Here is a 22,295-nt window from a genome sequence, read left to right on the forward strand (position 1 = left end):
AACATAGCAGATCATCATTAGACACTAAATCCTTCTATGGGAGCTTGCAAAATGCTTGCATTGGATCCCTCATTAGACACTATATGTTCATCACCAGGAGCATGTAAAATGTTTCCATCAAATTCTTCATTAGCAGTTTGTTCTTTAGACACTTCAGGCTCAAGAACAACATGAGCTTGGATGTTTGCACCGGAAACTTGATTAGATACATCAGATTCAGTCAGTTCAGTATTGATTGGGGGAGTTATAAAATAAGTAGAAATTGGTTTCATTTTCTCATAGATTCCCTACATACAAACAGTTTTACAACACCATCAGGTTTAACTATTGGCTAGAAATTGAAGAGTTGAATTAGATATAATCAGGGATGTGATGTACCTGCTCATTGCGAATGCTACTCTTGCAAGCTGAGACTGTCCGTTTGCGCAAGCTTGATGGCATGCCTGTGCTGCCACTGCTGCCTCCCACGCAGGCTACACCCAGGGTTGGATCTTCATCTTCTTGTCCTTTTGTTCGCTTGAAGCCCGGCGACCGCCCTCTAATGAGGGCGCAAGGAAGTGATGTGTTGGTCTGTCCAGCGGCGGCTAGGTTAGGAGCGAACTAGACTGGAGGCTGGAGCGAATGAATTGAGATTTTTCCTACAGTCGATTGATATGGGAGGCGCTCGTTTGGGTCGCAAGCCTGCTATAGGGCCTGCCTAGCACTTATGTTATTGGCCCATCCAAATTGAAACATTTTTCTTCATTTTTTTACATTGTCTGCTCGTGCGTTGGGACGAACAAAACTAGCCTGGGCCAACCTGGATGAGTCAAACTAGGTGCACACTTTCCAGCCACCCGAGGCGGCCGCCCATACCAGCCCCTATGGTGGCGTCGCCCCTTTTTGCGTGTATGATTGGGGTAGTGAAAAATATTCCAGTGGTGCTTTTGATTTACCCATAGAATGGTTGAATTGCTTGTTTCTATGAACTGAGTTCGCCAATAATATGAAGGATGCCAGTCTTTTCATCCTATTTTAGATTGCTTAGATCTCGATATGCCAAAAGTAATCACATGAAATATAGAGTAAAAGCGAGTGAGATGTGTGTGGCTACAACTAATCTGACTACACGTCCTCATATAACATATCAAGGACGCACCAACTTACCAGATTAACCATTCGACTTACCAATGCAGTGTGGTAAGAAAGAAGTATTGGGACTGCGTATCCAAGCAATTGATGCCATGGACTCCTTTGTACAACCTTGTAAGCGAAAAAGAAGTTGCAGTGTGCCTGTACAAAGAACTAATGTAAGTTCAGTTACCAGCTTCTTAGAATTTTAGTTAGCCACTTATTGCAAAATTGTTCAATTACGTTGCTTGGCTTAATTTAGTTTGCTACTGATTACATAATGCCACAGCCTATTAATCCTATTATAGACTGCACCTATCTATGTGTTTGATACTTACTGTTAAGAATTACCTGTTTGCCTGAACTTAAATAGCTACTTGTTTGTTTAACTGCTTTGCTGCTGCAACAACGGGTTACAATGATGTTAATAACTACTTTTCAGCATCCAATTGAAACTCTTTAATTCCTTATTTGTTTAAATGGTTTGCTGTTATAACTCCCAGTTGAGATGTTTTGCTAATTTCAAATTTTCTGAATCCAATCGGAACTTCAATGGCAAAACAGGTTAGCCCAAGATCAAAGAGCGAGGTCCCCACGGACGTTGTATCATCCCACAGCAGCGGCACCGGCCGAATCATGCATTATGAATTGCCAACTGCTGATGCTCTAGAGGCTAAACTAGTGGTAGAAAGAGATTTTGTTTCTACACTTAGAGATGAAGTTGACATGTTGAGGAAGCATACAACATAATCACAAGCAGTACTCAAGACAACCATTAAATAGTTGGTGGATTTCAAAATGAAGCAAGCTGAGACTGACCACATTGTTAAGGTCCTGAAGGAAAAATGGAAATTAAATTCCCACTTGGTAAATCATAGGTGAACTGTTCTTTCCATTGTTGGATAACCTTTGTGTTGTTTGTTCATGTAATCAATCAAACCATTTGTTTTAGAGATCATGTAATAATTGTTTTTTGTTTTTTGTTTTTTGGTTTGTAATTTTATTTGAGCACAAGTCTGTATTAATTGATAAGACTCGGATACATTTCATTTTGATTGTTGTGCCAGACCTACAAATATGCCAATCGGGCTGAATATGCATTCAGCAATAATAGTAGTATAGATGGACCATAAGTGGCACGCATCGGAAAGGGCCAAGATGTTGTAGTAGCTTGGCCAAAAAAAGGATGTCGTTGTAGAAAAAAAGTACAGTGGCATGGCTTATGTATGTTAGTTGATATTATTGATCCGTATACTCTATAAGGGTTTATATGTCTGTTTAGTTCTGTACATTCTTGGTCGATTGACTTGGTATTTGAATCTTGATACATCGCTTGTGTACATATCTAAATGGGAGTACACATTATGCTGTGTGTGACATTTGAGTTGGACATGAAGTGTTCCAAATATTCGAATTCACCTTAAACTGGATTCTAGCTTCTGAATTTAAGTATCGGCATTTGTAAACCATATTCATATATGACAGTGGAATACTTCTTTGTCGTCCTTTTGAAGATATATAAAAACACATAGAATGATTTACAAAGATTCATATAGGAATACAAAATGGATTTGAATTTAGTTGCGAGGGTAAACGTGGATGCTTATTCTCCCAAAATTCGAAAGAAGCGGCAAAATGTCCACTCCCACATCGGCTGCCCGAAGCCAAGTGTTTGGGAGATGGAAATGACTGTCTACCCATTACACGGACAATCCATCAGCCCGATTTCCACTGCTCTAAATAGGGGTAGCTTAGTAACTTCAATTAGACGTGACACGACCGCCTCTGAGCCCATTCCTACATGATGGGCGCCAAACATTGGCGGCAAAACACATTAGATTCAAGCTCGTCCGGAAGACCTCTGTTTCTCCCTCCATTTCCCCATTCAAACACGGTGGGCGGCAAAACAAACTCGACTCGGCCAAAATCGATGTAGGGAAATATTTTCAATAGGGGCAGGTTTGTAACTCCACTCAGACGTGACACAACCGCCCTACCTGTTAGCCCCGTTCATACACCGTGGGCGCCAACCATGGGTGCCAACCACCCTCTCCTCGCCCAAAATCGCTCTTGGCAAATATTGGCGAGATGCGAGATTACCGTCGTATCCCCAACCGACGAGACATCCAAATTTTAAACGGGGGCGAAGTTCGTAACTTTCCCATATTTCAGACAGGCGCGTCCCGAAAACATGGTTCCCCGTACTTCTCCCTCCATTTTCCCATTCATACACCGTCCGCGCTAGAACACCATCCCCACACCAGCCTCCGTCCGCCACCCCATCCATCCCCGTCGTCCTCCACCACATCCATCGCCACCGTCCTCCACCATGCCAGAGCTCCTACCAGGACCGTGTCGTCCATGCTAGATATGGACGTTTCTAATCCATGGAGACGGACCAAGAGCCTTGCATCACATCCTCTCGCTTCATCGGTGCTGTCGTCCTCTTTGCCGGGACCGCTCACACGACCTTCTCTTCCACCGCAACGGGACTTATCCCCCGATGCACCCGTCTACCATCGCAGATCTGCTTCAACGCCACCGACAGCCATTGCACCCCCGATGCCTACACGGCGCCGCAAGAGAGGTGGTACTTCATATCTCCTCAACCTTTTGATCGCAACCAAAAAATAGATCTTAACTTGCTTACTCTACTTTATTTTTAGCTCTTAGAATTTAGTTCTTAGTTTGAAGCAAACAATGGCTGCTAAATATCATTTCTCTGGTTTGCAGCTTCAAATCTGCCATGGCACAGTCATAATACGGTTTAATTGATCATGTTGGTTCCGTGGTGGTTTCTTTAATAGAAATCGGAGGGGAAACCCTCTTTTGCTAAAAAAAATATGCTTAGACTTTCCCCCTTTATGATCACCATAAGATCAGAATACGTGCTTCATGTCATAATAGCACTGCTCCACCCATCAAGCTAAACAAGTTTAGTTGTTCAAATATGAATATGTTATTATTAAAACAGAGTCGTTTAATTGGTCAGCTAAATGTTCCTAAATTAGTTTCGAAAATGCATGTTCGCCGTTCGGGCGTATATCTCTACAGGGTGCCCATGGTGGGCCGGCCCACCCTGGGATTTTGGGTCGTCCCAGGCCCCGATTCCCCTCTATTCTGCTGCGCGCTTCCGATCTCTACTCGCCCCCAGCCGCCTGCCTCGCTGGCGACTTGCCGTCCCCGGACGGCATGACTCTAGGAGGATTTTAGACGGTCTCTTACTGCAGTTACAGTTCTGCATACTTGTCCTAGAAGCTCACAAGTAAATGATTGATTCACTACATCTATGCTTGTCTTGTCATATTTGTTGTCAATATTCTTTTAGGGTGGACCACCCTGTTTCTAAATACTGGAACCATAGACATGAGTGAATAGTATTTCTCTATGTGATGTCTTCCATCATGTGTGGGCAATGAACACTGATTGTATAGAAAGAAAGTGTCATTTCCAGCTTTTACATAGGCTTTGATCTTTTACATGGAATACAATCTGCCTACTTGCTTTGTGTCGCACTACCAACACTCCACCCTTGAAGCTAAACATTATGTCACTCATAATTCCTTAGTTTATTAGTTCAAATACAAATATCATATGATTCTAATGTTCCTACTTCAGTTTTGAAATGTGTGTCTGCCTGTTATAGAGACATAAGGGGTTTGTATTTCTGTGTGTGGTCTGGTCAGCACGGTTGGGGGGTAAACTTCGCATATGCAGGGGTTTATAGGGAGACATGATACGTCTCCGTCGTATCTACTTTTCCAAACACGTTTGCCCTTGTTTTGGACTCTAACTTGCATGATTTGAATGGAACTAACCCGGACTGGCGCTGTTTTCAGTAGAATTGCCATGGTGTTATTTTTGTGCAGAAATAAAAGTTCTCAGAATGACCTGAAAATCAATGGAGAATTATTTTGGAATATATAAAAAATAGTGGAAGAAAGATCCATGCCAGTGGGCCCACACCCTATCCATGGGGGTGGGGGTGCGCCCCCTGCCTCGTGGGCCCCCTAATGCTCCATCGACCTCAACATTGACTCCATATATTCACTTTCGGGAGAAAAAATTAAAGAAAAGATTCATCGCGGTTTATGATACGGAGCCGCCGCCAAGCCCTAAACTCTCTCAGGAGGGCTGATCTGGAGTTCGTTCGGGGCTCCGGAGAGGGGAATCCATCGCCATCGTCATCATCAACCTTCCTCCATCACCAATTTCATGTGCTCACCGCCGTGTGTGAGTAATTCCATCATAGGCTTGCTGGACAACGATGGGTTGGATGAGATTTATCATGTAATCGAGTTAGTTTTGTTAGGGTTTGATCCCTAGTATCCACTATGTTTTGAGATCGATGTTGTTATGACTTTCCTATGCTTAATGCGTGTCACTAGGGCCCGAGTGCCATGATTTTAGATCTCAACCTATTATGTTTTCATCAGTATATGAGAGTTCTTGATCCTATCTTGCAATTCTATAGTCACCTACTACCTGTTATGATTCGGCAATTCCGAAGTGACAATAATTGGGACCACTCCTGGTGATAACCGTACTTTGAGGGGTTCATGTATTCATTATGTGTTAATGTTTTGGTCCGGTACTCTATTAAAAGGAGGCCTTAATATCCCTTAGTTTCCAATAGGACCCCGCTGCCACGGGAGGGTAGGACAAAAGATGTCATGCAAGTTCTTTTCCATAAGCACATATGACTATATTTGGAATACATGCCTACATTACATTGATGAACTGGAGCTAGTTCTGTGTCACACTGGTTTATGACTGTTACATAATCGATCGCATCTGGCATAATTTTCCATCAGCGATCCAATGCCTACGAGCTTTCCATATATTGTTCTTCGCTTATTTACTTTTCCGTTGCTACTGTTACAATCACTACAAAACCCAAAAATATTACTTTTGCTACCGCTACCTTTTGGTATCATTACCACTACTATCATATTACTTTGCTACTAAATACCTTGCTACAGATATTAAGTTTCCAGGTGTGGTTGAGTTGACAACTTAGCTGCTAATACTTGAGAATATTCTTTGGCTCCCCTTGTGTCGAATCAATAAATTTGGGTTGAATACTCTACCCTCGAAAACTGTTGCGATCCCCTATACTTGTGGGTTATCAAGAACATTTTTTGGCGCTGTTGCCGGGGAGCATAGCTCTATTCTTTGAGTCACTTGGGATTTATATCTGCTTATCATTATGAAGAACTTGAAAGATCAAAGAACCAAGATTTTTCCCTCAACTACGAGGGGAGGTAAGGAATTGCCATCTAGCTCTGCACTTGATTCACCTTCTGTTTGAGTAAGCTTGAGACACCTAAACCTGATTCTGCTATTAATTCTAATATGTCGCATGTTATTGATGATGCTACTTCTGCTATGCATGGTACTTATGATGAAACTACTTCTATGCTTGATACTACTGTGCCACTTGGTGATTTTCTTGATGAACAACTTGATAGGGCTAGAGAGAATGAAATTATTGAAACTGATAATATTAATGAAAGTGATGATGAAGATTCTCCCCCTAGATATGAATTACATGTTGTTCCTGAAGGTTGTGTTATGGATGAAGAAACTGCTAGAGTCTTTTTGCTTGCAATGATAGGAGTGATCTTAAGAAACTATTAGCTAAGCTGAAACAAAAATATCTGAATGCTAGAATGAAATATGATCTTGCTTATGCTACTTCACCTATCTTTGTTACTGATAAGGATTATGAATTCTCTGTCGATCCTGAGTTAATTACTTTGGTTGAATCTGATCCTTTCTATGGCTATGAATCTGAAACTGTTGTGGCACATCTTACTAAATTAAATGATATAGCTACCCTGTTCACTAATGATGAGAAAACACGCTATTATTATATCCTTAAATTATTTCCGTTCTCGTTAAAGGGTGATGCTAAGATATGGTTTAATTCTCTTGATCCTGGTTGTGCGCTTAGTCCCCAGGATATGATTTACTACTTCTTTGCTAAATATTTCCCTGCTCATAAGAATCAAGCTGCTTTAAGGGAAATATATAATTTTGTGCAAATTGAAGAAGAGAGTCTCCCACAAGCTTGGGGGAGGCTTCTCCAATTACTTAATGCTTTGCCTGATCATCCTCTCAAGAAGAATGAAATACTTGATATCTTTTATAATGGGCTAACCGATGCTTCCAGAGATTACCTAGATAGTTGTGCTGGTTGTGTTTTCAGTGAAAGAACTGTTGATCAAGCTAAAATTATATTGAATAACATGTTGACCAACAAAAATAATTGGACACTTCCTGGACCAACTCCTAAGCCAACTCTGAAGAAAAGGGGTATTCTATTTCTCAGTCCTGAAGATATGCAAGAGGCAAAGAAATCCATGAAAGAAAAAGGTATAAAAGCTGAAGATGTTAAGAATTTACCTCCTATTGAAGAAATACATGGTCTTAATTTGCCGCCTGTTGAAGAAACACATGGTCTCGATAACCCAACACAGGTAGTAAAGGTAAATTCTCTCTATAGATATGATAAAGCTGAAATCCCTCCTGCTAAGTTTGCTAGCCAATGTTTGGATGAATTTGATAACTTTATGGTTAAGCAAGAAGATTTTAATGCTTATGTTGGTAGACAATTGAAACATAATGCTTACATGATTGAACACTTGAGTGATTATATGGCTAATGTCAAAGGTGAACTTAAACTTATTAGTTAACATGCTTCTATGGTTACCACGCAAGTAGAACAAGTACTTAAAGCTTAGAATGATTTGCTCAATGAATTAAATAATAAGAATGAGAATGATGTTAGAGTTATGACTAGAGGTGGTAAAATGACTCAGGAGCCTTTGTATCCTGAGGGCCACCTTAAGAGAATTGAGCAAGATTCTCAGAGAACTACTATAGATGCACCCAGTCCTTCTAAGAGGAAGAAAAATAAAAATGATAGGACTTTGCATGCTTCTAGTGAACCTGTTGTTGACACACCTAAGAATCCCAATGATATTTCTATCTCTGATGCTGAAACACAGCCTGGTAACGAACATGAACCTAGTGATAATGTCAATGATGATGTTCTTGTTGATGCTCAACCAAGCAATGACAGTGCTATAGAGATTGAACCTGCTGTTGATCTTGATAACCCACAATCAAAGAACCAAGGTTATGACAAGAGAGACTTTGTTGCCAGGAAGCACGGTAAACATAGTATCAATTCTACTGGAAAATTTTCAACTATTACTATTGTAGGTTTTGAATTTCCTCTTCCTACTGTCAATAAGAAATATGATACTCTTATTGTTGGGGACATGCATATCCCTGTTGAGGTAACCTAGTGTTATTCGAAAGTTCTCCGGTTTCATGTTATTCGAAATGAGTTTGTTAACAAGACCTGATCAACCTTGTTAGTGGATTCCTTTTGATGAGCATGAGATGGATGAAGTTAGAAAACACAACTCTCTATACCCTATTTTTACTTTGTGTTATTTATATTAAATAAAGCAAAAATAGTAATTTCTGTCTGTTTTCTGAATTATCAATGCAATAAAAAATACCCTGAAAATAAAAGTTCTCCAAATGCCCTGAAATTTAAATATGATATTTTCTGGAATATTTGAGAATATCTAGCACTAAGAACACAACATGGGGAGCAAGCACCTGGCCACGAGGGTGGAGGGCGCGCCCTACCCCCCTGGGCGCGCCCCCTGCCTCGTGGGCCCATGGTGGCTCCCCTCCACTTATTCCAGCTACCACACACTCCTTCTTCCTCCCCAAAACATCACTAGCCAGCTCAAACCCGAGTCCAAGCTCATCTTGCTGCCATTTTCGATCTCCTTGCTCAAAGCTCCATTCACAAAACTACTTTGGCGGATTGTTCTTTGGTATGTGACTCCTCCAATGGTCCAATTAGTTTTTGTTCTAGTGCTTTATTCATTGCATATTTTTGCTGCTTAGGTGACCCTGTTCTTGAGCTTGCATGTCAAATTTATATTGTCAAAAGTAGTTTTGATGCATGATATATCCTCTAGGCACTTGTAGGAGTAGTTGCTATCAATATTGTTGAGTTTGGTTCACTTTTATTTTGAAGTTACTAAAAATTTCAGAAATTTTTCAGAGGAAGAAATATGTTTAGGAAAATGTATCAAGGTGGTCCTTCAAGGAAGCAAGGACCTAGACTCACAATACGCGATGCGGACGAGGAACCACCAAGGGATGCTCAAGTGCGGACCTGTGAATGGCCGTCAGAGGACTTCATGGTTCGAGCGGGAATCAAGGAGGAATTTGAAGCTTATGTGCGTAATGCTGATCTTGAGAGCTTCGAGGCAGATAAGTGCCGTCAGTACCTCTATTTAACTGATTCATTTGTGAGAAGGTTTAAATTTTCATCATCACGCAATTCTCAAACTGTCATGTTCGATCTTTATGATAAATCTTATACCATGGACTTAGAAGATTTTAACACTGTTTGTAAACTCCCATAGTGGGGTGATGTTAGTGAACCTCACAAGTCTGAATTTAGAGATTTTCTTGCTAGTATAACTGTGGGGGAATCTAGGGATGTGACGCAAGCTACCATAGGGAGCATTCATTTTCCTGCTATACATTATTTTGCTCCCTTCATAGGTAGATGCATTAATGGTAAAGATGAAGCATGTCACATGTGTGTGCCTGATCTTAGCGTTCTCAGAAGCGCTATTTTAGGAGATAAACAATACAACTTGGGGGCTATCGTTGCACGTAGGTTGCATAATAATCGTATTCATGGAGATTTCTTTGGTGGAATTTATGCAACCCATATAGCTAACTTTCTTGAGATACCCATACGTGGACATGATATTGAGTTGCCTCCTTCTTATTTAGATTATGAGGCTATGGTTCGTCATCAGTTTGTTGAGAGGAACGATCAGTTCCTCCACTACCGACTAATCTTTGACAGACGACGCACCTATCACGTCGCTCTCCTTGTCCCTACTTTCTTTGACTTTCAAGCAAAGGGGAGATATGTTATAACCAGGGAGGAGGCGACCGAGTACAAGAGGAGGGCGGAGATAGCTCGCCTCCAAGCTGCAGCTCATCAAGCAATTGCGGCTGCATCTCAATACGACCCCAACTATTACTTTGGATATCCGCCAGGCCAGCCGTGGCCATAGACCAACTTAGGACAAAAGCCTAAGCTTGGGGGAGTACGTATTTCTCACCGACATTACATTTATGTTCACACACTCATGCTAGTTGTCGGTGCTCATACTTTTTCATTGTAATATCCATGCCAGTTTATTTTCCTTTTTATGCTTTCTTCTTGTGTGTTTGATAAACCTTATGAAAAAACAAAAAAAATATAGTTGTAGCTTTTTAGCTAGATTACTTTCCATGCAATAGTAGTAGTAATTAAAAAGAAAACCCAAAAAGATTTCTCGTTCTTCTTTTGCTTGTTGGGAGCTTTCCCGTGTAAATAGTTTTATTTCTTTTCTTGTTCTTTGGGGGTCGAGAGGAGAAGACCATGGTTAAAATGTTGAGTGGCCCTTATATGCATTATTGTTGATCTAACAAAGAGCCCATATTACCTTGTCTTCTCCCTTGAATTGAATGCTTGCAGATTCCATCTTAGTCCAATGCACGTGCACTATTATTATTTTCCACACTATTCGGTCATGCAAGTGAAAGGCAATAATGATGATTATATGATGAACTTATTGAGATGAGAAAAGCTGGTATGAACTCGACCTCTCTTGTTTTTATAAATATGATTAGTTCATCGTTCTTGATTCAGCCTATTATGAATAAACATGTTTGTAATGACAATTAGAGATTATAGTTGCTTATGCCATGCTTAATTAGCTAGGAGCTTATAATGGTTTACCTTGCGTGCCAACATGCTATTAAAATGGTTGTGATGTGGTATGATACGGTGGTATCCTCTTTTGAATGATTCGAGTGGCTTGGCTTGGCACATGTTCATGCATGTAGTTGAAACAAAATCAACATTGCCTCTACGATATTTATGTTCATGGTGTATTATATCCTACTCATGCTTGCATTTAGTGTTGATTAATTTTAATGCATGTTCATGACTGTTGTCGCTCTATAGCTGGTCGCTTCCCAGTCTTTTGCTAGCCTTCACTTGTACTAAGAGGGAATACTGCTTGTGCATCCAATTCCATAAACCCCAAAGTTGTTCCATATGAGTCCACCATTACCTACCTATATACGGTATCTACCTACCGTTCCAAGTAAATTTGTATGTGCCAAACTCTAAACCTTCAAACAAACAATATGTTTTGTATGCTCAAATAGCTCATGTATCAACTAGGGTTGTCTGTATCTTCCATGCTAGGCGGGTTATTCTCAAGAGGAGTGGACTCCGCTCCTAACTCACGAGAAAAGGGTTGGTCACCGGGATGCCCAGTCCCATGCTTTATGCATATCAAATCAAAATAACTGCAAACAAAACTCCCCCGGGACTCTTGTTAGTTGGAGGAACTCGTTGTTTAGAGCAAGCCATGGATTGATGCTTGTTTCTAGAGGGGGAGTATAAACTTTACCATTCTGTTTGGGAACCGCCTATAATGTGTGTAGCATGGAAGATATCGAGATCTCTCGGTTGTTATGTTGACAATGAAAGTATACAGCTCAAAATATTATTCATATCTATTTCAAAACCGAGCTCTGGCACCTCTACAAATCCCTGCTTCCCTCTGCGAAGGGCCTATCTATTTACTTTTATGTTGAGTCATCATCCTCTTATTAAAAAGCACTAGTTGGAGAGCACCATTGTCATTTGCATCCATTACTGTTAGTTTACATTGAGTATGGCTTGACTGGATCTCTTTTACCATGAATTACAATGTCTAGTCTGTCCTTGATCTTTAAAGGTGCTCTACATTTATGTTTTGCGGTCATAGAAAGGGCTAGTAAGATACCATCTTGTCATATCATATCATGATTGTTTTGAGAAAGTGTTGTCATCCAATATTTATTATTATTGCTCGCTAGTTGATTATGCCATTGACATGAGTAAACATGAGACCTAAATATTATTGTGAATATGGTTAGTTCATAATATTTGTTGAAAACTTGAATGCTGGCTTTACATATTTACATCAACAAGAGCAAACAGAGTTTGTAAAAGTTTTTCTTGATCACTTTCAGTTTATCAACTGAATTGCTTGAGGACAAGCAAAGGTTTAAGCTTAGGGTAGTTGATACGTCTCCGTCGTATCTACTTTTCCAAACACTTTTGCCCTTGTTTTGGACTCTAACTTGCATGATTTGAATGGAACTAACCCGGACTGACACTGTTTTCAGTAGAATTGCCATGGTGTTATTTTTGTGCAGAAATAAAAGTTCTCGAAATGACCTGAAAATCAACGAAGAATTATTTTGGAATATATAAAAAATACTGGAAGAAAGATCCATGCCAGGGGGGCACACCCTGTCCACGAGGGTGGGGGGCGCGCCCTACCCCCTAGGTGCGCCCCCTGCCTCGTGGCCCCCCTGACGCTCCACCGACCTCAACCTTAACTCCATATATTCACTTTCGGGGAGTAAAAAATCAGAGAGAAAGATTCATCGCATTTTACGATACGGAGCCGCTACCAAGCCCTAAACTCTCTCGGGAGGGCTGATTTGGAGTCCGTTCGGGGCTCTGGAGAGGGGAATCCGTCGCCATCGTCATCATCAACCTTCCTCCATCACCAATTTCATGATGCTCACCACCGTGTGTGAGTAATTCCATCGTAGGATTGCTGGACGGTGATGGGTTGGATGAGATTTATCATGTAATCGAGTTAGTTTTGTTAAGGTTTGATCCCTAGTATCCACTATGTTCTGAGATTGATGTTGCTATGACTTTCCTATGCTTAATGCTTGTCACTAGGGCCCGAGTGCCATGATTTTAGATCTCAACATATTATGTTTTCATCAGTATATGAGAGTTCTTGATCCTATCTTGCAAGTCTATAGTCACCTACTATGTGTTATGATCCGGCAACCCCGAAGTGACAATAATCGGGACCACTCCAGGTGATGACCGTAGTTTGAGGAGTTCATGTATTCACTATGTGGTAATGCTTTAGTCTAGTACTCTATTAAAAGGAGGCCTTAATATCCCTTAGTTTCCAATAGGACCCCGCTGCCACGGGAGGGTAGGACAAAGGATGTCATGCAAGTTCTTTTCCATAGGCACGTATGACTATATTCGGAATATATGCCTACATTACATTGATGAACTGGAGCTAGTTCTATGTCACCCTGGTTTATGACTATTACATGATCATTCGCATCTGGCATAATTCTCCATCACCGATCCAATGCCTACGAGCTTTCCATATATTGTTCTTCGCTTATTTACTTTTCCGTTGCTACTGTTACAATCACTACAAAACCCAAAAATATTACTTTTTCTACCGCTACCTTTTGCTATAGTTACCACTACTATCATATTACTTTGCTACTAAATACCTTGCTGCAGATATTTAGTTTCCAGGTGTGGTTGAATTGACAACTCAGCTGCTAATACTTGAGAATATTCCTTGGCTCCCCTTGTGTCAAATCAATAAATTTGGGTTGAATACTCTACGCTCAAAAACTATTGCGATCCCCTATACTTGTGGGTTATCAAGACACTCTTCGAGTTGAATCCGCAATGCATTCCATAGATAATCTGACTACTTTTTATGTTTTCATGAATCTCAGATTCTGAACAACATCATAATGATTATGAGCTTGCGCGCATGAAAATAATAAAGCAGAACAATGCCATGGCTGTCAAACTTGGCATTAAGGGACCGAAATCAAGTATGGATGCAATGCAATGCAAACGCTCTCCACCTACAGATTCATGCTCAGAATATGATCCTAACAGTGATTCAGAGCTAGAGGGGGACCTAAGTCAATGTAGCTCCCTAGTGGACGAGTCATAGGAAGAGGCCCAATCTTATTCACCCGTCAAGGTGCTTGCTCTAACTTTCCAAGGTTATATTGGTCGCATATATCTTGCAATTGATGCTTTGCATTGCTTCTACTTTGTTGAACTGCCATTAGCTAACTTTACACATCGTGTATGTGAATACGCCCTGCCTATCCATTTTCGGTACATATTCCATCTGCCATCATACCATATTTATCCATTCAAATGTTGTTCTTGTGTATCAGACATTCAAAAGGAAGGGGGAAATTGTTGATCGTGGAGGAGCGCAAGCAAAGTATTTGGAAAAGGTAGTGGCACCTGATAAATCAAATAGCCCATTAGGTGTAGTTGCAATATCACCTGACCCACAAAACACCCCAACTCTAGCAGACTCTAGCCCTACTACACTGGTCATTTCTGATGCCCCAACTCAGCAGACCCCAGCTGCAGCAAACAGTATGATTATGCCAGTTGACATAGCACTAGCTCTACGACACAAAACCCCCCATTCCAGCAAAGAGTACACCAAATCCAGTTGCCAAATCCCTTTTAGAACCAGAGAGAGCCCCAATTGCAGCAAATAGGACCCCTGTCCCATTTCTTCCCAGTTTAGAAGACGAAGCTTATATTGTTGTTAGGAACTTTGTGCGCATCTTTCCTTTATGGAAAGATTATTCCACAGACACAGAACAATTTCCAGTCTTCCTCCGCAACTTACGTGTAAGTAATGTACTAATGTTATTCATGGTCATTACTGCATATGTTTCTGCTGACAAAAGACACAAGATTTCATTCTTTTAAATAGGCGAGGACCAAATTGGATTGTGAAGACGAGCAAGGGTTGGTTGTGCTTTTCAAGAACTCGTTGATGAAGTATCGTTCCTACATGAGGCAAGCGCACTTCGATGGCAAGTGATAACCCACAAGTATAGGGGATCACAACAGCTTTCAAGGGTAGAGTATTCAACCCAAATTTATTAATTCGACACATGGGGAGCCAAAGAATATTATCAAGTATTAGCAGCTGAGTTGTCAATTCAACCACACCTGGAAACTTAGTATCTGCAGCAAAGTGTTTAGTAGGAAAGTAATATGATAGTGGTGGTAGCGGCAACAAAAGTAAAGACAGCAAAAGTAATGTTTTTGTTATTTTGTAGTGATTGTAACAGTAGCAGCGGGAAAGTAAATAAGCGTAAACCAGTATATGGAAAACTCATAGGCACCGAATCAGTGATGGATAATTATGTCGAATGTGGTTCATCATGTAACAGTCATAACATACGGTGACACAGAACTAGCTCCAATTCATCAATGTAATGTAGGCATGTATTCCGTATATAGTCATGCGTGCTTATGGAAAAGAACTTGCATGACATCTTTTGTCCTACCCTCCCGTGGCAGCGGGGTCCTATTGGAAACTAAGGGATATTAAGGCCTCCTTTTAATAGAGAACCGGAACAAAGCATTAGCACATAGTGAATACATGAACTCCTCAAACTATGGTCATCACCGGGAGTGGTCCTGCTTATTGTCACTTCGGGGTTGTCGGATCATAACACATAGTAGGTGACTATAGACTTGCAAGATAGGATCAAGAACTCACATATATTCATGAAAACATAATAGGTTCAGATCTGAAATCATGGCACTCGGGCCCTAGTGACAAGCATTAAGCATAGCGAACTCATAGCAACATCAATCTCAGAACATAGTGGATACTAGGGATCAAACCCTAACAAAACTAACTCGATTACATGATAAATCTCATCCAACCCATCACCGTCCAGCAAGCCTACGATGGAATTACTCACGCACAGTGGTGAGCATCATGAAATTGGTGATGGAGGATGGTTGATGATGATGACGGCGATGAATCCCCCTCTCCGGAGCCCCGAACGGACTCCAGATCAGCCCTCCCGAGAGGTTTTAGGGCTTGGCGGCGGCTCCGTATTGTAAAAAGCGATGATTTCTTCTCTCTGATTTTTTTTCTCCGAAAGCAAATATATAGAGTTGGAGTTGGCGTCGGAGGGCATCCAGGGGGTCCACGAGGTAGGGGGGTGCGCCCTAGAGGGGGGGCGCCCCCCACCCTCGTGGACAAGGTGTGGGCCCCCTGGTCTTCATCTTTGGCGAGGATTTTTTATTATTTTTTTCTAAGATGTTCCGTGGAGTTTCAGGTCATTCCGAGAATATTTGTTTTCTGCACATAAAACAATACCATGGCAATTCTGCTAAAAACAGCGCCAGTCCGGGTTAGTTCCATTCAAATCATACAACTTCCCCAATCTTAAACCCTTGCTTGTCCTCAAGCAGTTCAGTTGACAAATTGAAAGAAAGAAAAACTTTTGCAAACTCTGTTTGCTCTTGTTGTTGTAACTATGTCAAGGCAGCATGCAAGTTTTTAGCATAAATCATAACTAACCACATTTGCAATAATTCTCAGGTCTCATAATTACTCATATCAATAGCATAATCAACTAGAAAGTCATAATAATAAATCTCGGACGACAACACTTTCTTAAAACAATCATAATATGATATAACAAGATGGTATCTCGCTAGCCCTTTCTGAGACCGCAAAACATAAATGCAGAGCACCTTTAAAGATCAAGGACTAACTAGACATTGTAATTCATGGTAAAGGAGATCCAATCATAGTCACACCCAATATAAATTAATAGAGATGAATGCAAATGACAGCTGTGCTCTCCAGCTAGTGCTTTTTAATAAGAGGGTGATGACTCAACATAAAAGTAAATGGATAGGCCCTTCGCAGAGGGAAGCAGGGATTTGTAGAGGTGCCAGAGCTTGGTTTTGAAATAGAGATAAATTGTATTTTGAGCGGTATACTTTCATTGTCAACGTAGCAACTAAGAGATGGCGATATCTTCCATGCTAAACACATTATAGGCGGTTCCCAAACAGAATGGTAAAGTTTATACTCCCCCTCCACCAACAAGCATCAATCCATGACTTGCTCGAAACAACGAGTGTCTCCAACATACATCAGGTCCCAGGGGAGTTTTGTTTGCAATTAATTTTGATTTAGTTTGCATAAAGCATGGGACTGGGCATCCCGGTGACCAGCCATTTTCTCGTGAGTGAGGAGCGGAGTCCACTCCTCTTGAGAATAACCCGCCTAACACGGAAGATAAGGACAGCCTTGGTTGATACATGAGCTATTCGAGCATACAAAACAGAATGTTTATTTGAAGGTTTAGAGTTTGGCACATACAAATTTACTTGGAACGGCAGGTAGATACCGCATATAGGAAGGTATGGTGGACTCATCTGGAATAACTTTGGGGTTTAAGGGATTGGATGCACAAGCAGTATTCCCGCTTAGTACAAGTGAAGGCTAGCAAAAGACTGGGAAGCGACCAACTAGAGAGCGACAACAGCCATGTACATGCATTAAAATTAATAAACATTGGATGCAAGCATGAGTAGGATATAATCCACCATGAACATAAATATCGTGAAGGCTATGTTGATTTTGTTTCAACTACATGCGTGAACATGTGCCAAGTCAAGTCACTTAAATCATTCAAAGGAGGATACCACCCCATCATACCACATCATAATCATCTCAATAGCATGTTGGCACACAAGGTAAACCATTATAACTCATAGCTAATCAAGCATGGCACAAGCAACTATGATCTCTAATTGTCATTGCAAACATGTTTATTCATAATAAGCTGAATCAAGAACGAGGGACTCATCATATTTACAAAAACAAAAGAGGTCGAGTTCATACCAGCTTTTCTCATCTCAGTCAGCCCATCATATATCATCATAATTGCCTTTCACTTGCACGACCGAACGGTGTGAATAATAATAAGGGTGCACGTGCATTGGACTAAGCTGGAATCTGCGAGCATTCAATAAACGGGAGAGGACAAGGCAATATGGCCTCCTGGTTAAATCAACAATAATGCATATAAGAGCCACTTCAATAATTTAATTATGGTCTTCTCCTACTAACCCCCAAAGAAAAGAAAAGAAATAAAACTATTTACATGGGAAAGCTCCCAACAAGCAAAAGAAGAACGGGAAATATTTTTGGGTTTTCTTTTTAATTATTACTACTACAGCAGAAAAAGAAACTACTACTATTTTTTTTGGTTTTTCTTAAGGTTTAACAAACACACAAGAAGAAAGCAGGAAAAAGAAAATAAACTAGCATGGCTATTACAGTGAAAGAGTATGGGCACCGACATCTAGTAATGAGTGTGTGTGAACATAAATGTAATGTCGGTGAGAAATACATACTCCCCCAAGCTTAGGATTTTGGCCTAAGTTGGTCTATTGCCAGGGATAGCTTGGCGGGTACCCATAGGTGTAGCTGGGGTCGTACTGCGACGAAGAATAGTTGGGATCATACTGTGATGAAGAAGAAGACTCTGACTGCCACTGGCTGACAGTCATCTCTGGATCCCAAGAATAAACAGATTGTCGTGGAGGCTCATCTTGTGGTTCCGGTTCCGGGGCTGGTGCAGGATTCTTGTAAGCTTGGACGGCAGCCCACGTAACGAGGTAGGGTCCCACAAAATTAAACAAAGAAGGAGCAGGCAACGTAATCGTTTCAGGATAATGTTTATCAAAGTCTAACTTATATTTGAGCTCTCCATTCCTGTCCTTAACAAGAAAATCATGAGCTATCATGCTCTTATAGTCTAGATAAGCATTAGGCAGCAATTTTTCTTCTTTCTCATAATGCCTAATAGCTATGTTAAAGTGTGCAGCAAGGCGAGAAGCATAAATGCCTCCAAAGATGGGGCCTTTAGTACGGTTCAGACTCAACCGCCTAGCAATAATTCCGCCCATACTAACAGTGTTGTCGCGGTATAAACCATGGAACAGAATAATAATATCAGGAACACAAAGGTTCCCACAGTTCCCACGACCAATCAAGCATCGACTAGCAAATAAAGCAAAATAGCGTAACACAGGAAAATGTATGCCAGTGATTCTTGCATCAGAAACCTTCCTGGTTTCTCCCATAGAGATAAGGTTAATAAATGGTTCCAACTCTTTACGAGGTGGTTCCTCTAAGATACCATCAGGAGGTATGTTGCAGACTGCGCAAAATTCAGACAATGGCATTTTCTTCACAATGTCATATAAATGAAACTCTACTGAAGGATGTGACTCTTTAGGGAAAAAGTAGAAGTTTTGCACAAAAGTATTTGTGAGTAAGAGATACTGTGGACGTTGGTCGCGGACGAAGTCGGTGAGGCCAGCATTCTTAATCAATGAATAGAAATCCTCATAAATCCCGGCCTCTCTCAAGAAATTATCAGAAGGCCATTCACACGGCCGGATCTCCGCGGTACGAGGCAAATTATATTTGGGCCTCTGAGCTTCTTCATTTTGTTTATCCTTTGAGCTTCGGCTCGATGAACCCCTCAAAAGTCTCCTCATTATTTTTCTGAAATAATCTGAAATTTTTAGTAACTTCAAACAAAAGTGAACCAACTTCAATAAAACTGATAGCAACTACTCCTACAAGTGCCTAGAGCCTAAATCAAGCATTAGAACTACTTGGAACCATATAAATTTGACATGCAAGCTCAATAACATGGTCACCTATGCAGCACAAATTTGCAAAGAATAAAGCACTAGAACAAAAACTAATTGGACCAATGGAGGAGTCACATACCAAGGAACAATCTCCCCAAGCAGTTTTGCGAGAGGTGCTTTGAGCAAGGAGATCGAAAATCACAACAAAAGTGGCTGGAACTCGTGCTTGAGTTGGTTTTTCGGGTTTGTGTGAGACAGAGGAAGAAGATGGGTGCTGGGATAAGTGGAGGAGGGCCACCGTGGGCCCACGAGGCAGGGGGCGCGCCCTAGAGGGGGGCGCCCACCACCCTCGTGGCCAGGTGGCAGCTCCTCCCGCGGTAATTTTTGCACAGTAAATCCTCAAATATTCCCGAAAAAATCATATTAAATTGGCATGGCATTCTGAGGACTTTTATTTTCGGGATATTTTTATATTGCACGGATAAGTCAGGAAACAGACAGAAAAATACTATTTTTACTTTATTTCTACTAATTAACAGAAAATATAGAGAGGGTACAGAAGGTTGTGCTTCTAGTTTCATCCATCTCATGCTCATCAAAAAGAATCCACTAACAAGGTTGATCAAGTCTTGTTAACAAACTCATTCCGATAATCATGAAACCGGAGAAATTTCGAATAACACTAAGTTACCTCAACGGGGATATGCACATCCCCTATAATAAGTATATCATATTTCTTTTTGACAGTAGGAAGAGGAAATTCAAAACCTCCAATTATAATCGATGGAATTTTTCCAATGGAGTTGATACTATGAACTTGAGGTTGTTTCCTCGGAAAGTGTACCGTATGCTCATTACCATTAACATGAAAAGTGACATTGCCTTTGTTGCAATCAATAACAGCCCCTGCAGTATTAAGAAAAGGTCTTCCAAGAATAATAGACATACTATCATCCTCGGGAATATCAAGTATAACAAAGTCCGTTAAAATAGTAACGTTTGCAACCACAACAGGCACATCCTCACAAATACCGACAGGTATAGCAGTTGATTTATCAGCCATTTGCAAAGATATTTCGGTAGGTGTCAGCTTATTCAAGTCAAGTCTACGATATAAAGAGAGAGGCATAACACTAACACCGGCTCCAAGATCACATAAAGCAGTTTTAATATAATTTCTTTTAATGGAGCAAGGTATAGTAGGTACTCCGGGATCTCCAAGTTTCTTTGGTATTCCACCCTTAAAAGTATAATTAGCAAGCATGGTGGAAATTTCAGCTTCCGGTATCTTTCTTTTATTAGTAATGATATCCTTCATATATTTAGCATAAGGATTTGTTTTGAGCACATCAGTTAATCGCATACGCAAAAAGATAGGCCTAATCATTTCAGCAAAGCGCTCAAAATCCTCATCATCCTTTTTCTTGGATGGTTTCGGAGGAAAAGGCATGGGTTTCTGAACCCAAGGTTCCCTTTCTTTACCATGTTTCCTAGCAACAAAGTCTCTTTTATCATAACGTTGATTCTTTGATTGTGGGTTATCAAGATCAACAGCAGGTTCAATTTCTACATCATTATCATTACTAGGTTGAGCATCATCATGAACATCATCATTAATATTTTCATTAGGTTCATGTTCATTACCAGATTGTGTTTCAGCATCAGACATAGAGATATCATTTGGATTATCAGGTGGTTCAGCAATAGGTTCACTAGAAGTTTGCACAGTTCTATCATTTTTCTTCTTCTTCTTTTTAGAAGAACTAGGAACATCAATATTATTTCTTTGAGAATCTTGCTCGATTCTCTTAGGGTGGCCTTCAGGATACAAAGGTTCCTGAGTCATTCTACCAGTTCTAGTAGCCACTCTAACAGCATAATCATTTTTCTTACTATTCATTTCATCAAGCACTTCTTTTTGAGCCTTAAGTACTTGTTCTACTTGAGTGGTAACCATAGAAGCATGTTTGCTAACAAGTTTAAGTTCACCTTTAATATTAGCCATATAATCACCCAAGCGTCTAATCATATAAGCATTTTCTTTTAATTGTCTACCAAAATAAGCATTGAAGTCGTCTTGCTTAAACATAAAGTTATCAAACTCATCCAAGCACTGACTAGCAATTTTAGTAGGAGGGACTTCAGCTTTATCATATCTATAGAGAGAATTTACCTTTACTACCTGTGTCGGGATATCGGGATCAGGAGGTTCTTCAATAAATAAAGAATTGAGATCATATGTTTCTTCAACAGGCGGTATATTAAGACCATGTATTTCTTCAATAGGAGGTAAATTCTTAACATCTTCAGCTTTAATACCTTTTTCTTTCATAGATTTCTTTGCCTCTTGCATATCTTCGGGACTGAGGAATAGAACACCTCTCTTCTTCGGAGTTGGTTTAGGAATAGACTCAGTAATTGGAGCAGGAGCTGGCTCAGGAGGTGCCCAATTATTTTCATTTGTCAACATATTATTCAATAGAATTTCAGCTTCATCCGGTGTTCTTTCCCTGAAAAGAGAACCAGCACAACTATCCAGGTAATCTCTGGAAGCATCGGTTAGTCCATTATAAAAGATATCAAGTATTTCAGGTTTCTTAAGAGGATGATCAGGCAAAGCATTAAGTAACTTGAGAAGCCTCCCCCAAGCTTGTGGGAGACTCTCTTCTTTAATTTGCACGAAGTTGTATATTTCCCTCAAAGCAGCTTGTTTCTTATGAGCAGGGAAATATTTAGCAGAGAAGTAATAAATCATATCCTGGGGACTACGCAC

This window comes from Triticum aestivum, chromosome 2A (genome assembly GCF_018294505.1).
Source record: "Triticum aestivum cultivar Chinese Spring chromosome 2A, IWGSC CS RefSeq v2.1, whole genome shotgun sequence".
NCBI classification, from domain to species: Eukaryota; Viridiplantae; Streptophyta; class Magnoliopsida; order Poales; family Poaceae; genus Triticum; species Triticum aestivum.